Here is a 3,778-nt window from a genome sequence, read left to right as displayed (position 1 = left end):
CGGCCGCCTCCGCCGGCACCGGGCGGACCGGGCCGCGGCGCGGAGACCGCTCCGCCCGGGCAGCGGGGGCGGGGGCGAGCAAGGCCCGCTGCTGCCTGCGGCGGGGCAGGAGCCTGCTGCACCGCCCCCGCCACTTCGCCTCGCCTCGCCGCATCTGCCTGGCGACACCCCCCACGCCCCAACTACGGGGCAGCGCCCAGGGCCTGGCCGCCAGCCCCGCGCCCTCACGGCCTCCCGCGCTGCCTCCTCACCTGAGGAAACAACCCCCGGTAGCGCCAGCGGCAGGTTCCCTTTCGTACCCCCCGCCCTCAGGCGGCGCGCTGCCCGCTCCTTCCCGCGCCACCCCGGGAGTTGTAGTTCCTTCCCTGCCCGCCGCACCTCGGGCTCCGGGGAACGGTCCGGAGGCCGGAACTACAAGTCCCAGCAGCCCTCGCGCCGCGCCCTACCTGTGCGCTCCTCCCCGCAGGTAAACCCCCCTCCTCAGCCTGCTCCTGGAGCCCCTTCGCCAGCACCGCCCTCCAGCGCGCGATGCCTCCTGGGAAACGGAGTCCGAGGCCTGAGGACGGGCCGAGGAATGGGCGAGTCCTAGCACTACAACTCCCCGTGCGCACCGCGCGGGCGCGGCCATTTTGAGCGTTGCTTGGCGACAGAGACGCCCCAGGAAGGATGGCGGGCTGCAGGAACGGCGAAAGCAGCAGCAGGCAGGCAGGAGGCAAATGAGGGGCAAAGAGCATCGTTCACTGCGTAAAGAAGGCCAATGGCCCCATCAAGGCACGTGGGGTGCTGACATGGGAGGCACATGCGTGTTTACTAGTCCATTGAGTCATCTATTAAATGGTGGATATCGTGATGAAAAACATCAAATATTTGTTAAAGATTTATCAGGATAGGGCATGGAAGGAGGTCACAGCATGTCCAAACTCCTCCCAACCCTTTACGCATTATACAAGTACTTTGATATCATCTGCTTGCATCATCCTGATAACATTCTCCTGATAAGTGCTGGGATTTCAAAGAAGTAAAGGAAGCACTGGGAAGGCGCAGGACGATGCTCATTTCCAAAAGGATGACGCACAGCAATAGAGTTGCTTACCTAGGCATACTCTGATATCATCATGTCTCAGCCCAATTAATTACTGCTGAAATGTAGCAGAAAGGGTAGAATCGCTTGGCAAAACTAGGGGTTGAAACAGATGGCAAGATAAAAATGCTGCATTTCTGCTCTGAAATCTAAGCCTTCATATAAAACAGATTGCTAGGTCTTGAAAAGGTGAATTAAAATGTGATCCAAGAAAAATACATTACACTACATTTTGCAACAGGTCTAAACTATAAAGATTATATACAATGTCAAATGTCATTTGGGGAAAGAAATAAATTCTATAGAATAATTTTAAATAAAACATTCAATGTATTTAAGTTCCTTGAAAGTTGCTCTCTTCGGCACAATGTATGGAGAGATTTTTTCAGGAAGGAAGGAACTAATTTGTTGACTGAGTTGAATGAAAATATTTACCAGTAAAATTCATATTCGGTTTTACTGAATATTTATGTCACTTTACATATGAAAAGCTGAACACAACCCTTTACAAATTCCATAACCTGGATACCTCAAGAGAACTGCAACTTGCTGTGCCTTTTTTTTTTTTTTTTTTAAAGTAAGTGCAATGCCTGAGAGCAGAACCAAAAATTTCAGAGGAACACTTTTTTTAAATGCACTATTTGAGAATAAGTCCTAGGCAGTCCTAGGCAGTCCTAGAGCTTCTCCCACAAAGAGTGAACATATGGTATAATTCAGTACACCTTGTTAAAAAGATAAGAAAATGGGAAAGTGAGTGGACAGACGTTTGCTTTCTGTTCTTCACTTGTGTATAAGTCCCCATGATACATGAAATGCAGCTTCTGATGAAGAAATATACAGAGTAGCTAAAGTGCAGAAACTGCAAACAAATTGTTTAACCTTAGTTTCATTCGTGATTACATAGTGTTTTCAAAGATACATGATTTGCATGTTAGCAGCCTGGCTAAAAAATCCTCTAACAACTTTGGATTCTGTAAGTTATTTTATGGGAAAACACACAAAATTATAGTATAACAATGTATTTTGACTTAAAAATATCAGTATTAAAATATTCATCTTTATGTGTTCCACAATTAACCCTCACAGCTTTTTGTTCTGTTCACTAGCTCTAAAACTTCTGCCACTCAATTTGTTTTGCAACTTCATAATTTTTGTGATCCCTTCCCACCCTAGCCCATCCTTCTATCAGTTTTTCACAAAATGAGATACATGGCTGAATACATAGTGTGACAATGCAATTGGAATTATTTGTCTAACAGATTCAATACATGTAAGAGGCTAGAATTTAAATCTTATGGATAGTTTAGTAGTTGATAAAACACCAAGACTTACTCAGTCTCTCAATAATTAATTACTCAGTATCTTTTCTCTACAATATATGCCTGTAAAGGGCAAGATATGCCACCTTCAAGTTTATAGATGGAGAAAGGAAAGATAGAGAGTTTTGAACTTAGGTTCAACAAACCTGTTAATTTAGAAGGCAGAAGAAATTCTGCACCCCGACAGATCTTTAAATTGTTTTGTTTGCATAATTCAGAGTCCAGCACTTCCGTGAAATAAAATTGCTGGAAAAAATTGTAGAAGTTGGCAAAACAAATGGATACAATAAATATCTGTCTTTCCAGCTAGTTCCATAGTTATTGCTACTGCATCACTATAGCTAAAGCAAGGTCTTTCAAAACTAGGTTGCTGCTCATGAACGCTTATTTCGTCAGCACAAAGCAACAAATAAATGAATGGGACATGCAGTTCAGGCAGCTTTTTGTATTGACCTTTCCAAGCTGAAAGTGGGGAGAAAGTGGGAAATAATTGAAAGTTTCATCCTTTGTGTGAAAAAGTGCAAACTAGTAGGCAAACTATGACATGTATTGAATTATTCCATTCAACTGTTTATTAAGGTTCTCATGTAAAATGACCAGACATCTCTTCAAAATGATGTTGGCAGTCATTACTTGGCAGTATTTTTATATAAAGGTTACATATTCTTTTGAATGCTTGGCAGAAAAGGTGTCAAAATTAACATCCCTTTAGTAGACAGGGAGAATTATAAATTGTTTCAAAAACAAAACAGCTATTGCTGAATGTGACTTAATGGGAAGATCTAACATATCAACTCTATTGTTAGGCTACGAGAAAGGAAAACAAAACACTTTTAGATCACATTATCTGTTTTCTCTGTAGGGTATTTCAGGTACATTGGTGCATGCCTAGAAGTTTGTATAGCTGGAAGGAAACTGTACTGTTTCTGCTATGTTTAGGAATTATTTCAGCATCCTGCAAGTTTAAGTCTAGCCTTGCTTTTGCAGTGTTTGCATTAATTAGATTTCTATATTCAGCTTCCTGCCTTGTCTCTTTCTGTCCAACTGCCCCTAAAGCATTCTGTCATTTATGACTTCCTGATTTGCGGCTTTTAACTATTAGTTAAGGCAGTTACCAAGATTTCCCATAAGAGAGAAAGCAAAAGTACTCTTACTTTGTGTGTTGCATAGCCAACAATCTGTAAGGACCTAAACAAGGACTTATGTAAAATGGCTGAAAATCAAAATTAGAGACTCCTATTTTATGCAGCAATTAACTATTACAGAATCCATGAAGACATTCTGTAAAGTTGCTGAAGGCAAGCTGGCATGTAACTTGATGCCTTTCATCCAAGGCACAGAAAATTACCGTCTGCTTTCTGAAAGGATGCTTTGATAC

General features: G+C 43.1%; 1 protein-coding gene across 4 annotated transcripts in view; it reads right to left on the bottom strand.

Annotated features, from left to right (window-relative positions):
• CUNH1orf159 (chromosome unknown C1orf159 homolog) overlaps window positions 1–473 on the bottom strand; it is a 19,739-nt gene extending 19,266 nt beyond the window's left edge. For 2 of the 4 annotated variants that reach the window (XM_026074139.1, XM_026074142.1), the window contains exon 1: window positions 252–327. The gene's annotated coding sequence lies outside the window, so the exon portion shown is untranslated. Of the gene's footprint in view, window positions 1–251; window positions 328–446 lie in introns of those variants that run through there. The other 2 variants (XM_026074140.1, XM_026074141.1) reach the window with 2 other exon arrangements.
• Window positions 474–3,778: the final 3,305 nt, after the last annotated feature.

Source organism: Apteryx rowi, unplaced genomic scaffold (genome assembly GCF_003343035.1).
Source record: "Apteryx rowi isolate R43461 unplaced genomic scaffold, aptRow1 scaffold_38, whole genome shotgun sequence".
Classification (NCBI taxonomy): domain Eukaryota; kingdom Metazoa; phylum Chordata; class Aves; order Apterygiformes; family Apterygidae; genus Apteryx; species Apteryx rowi.
This window is presented reverse-complemented; position numbering and strand designations above follow the sequence as displayed.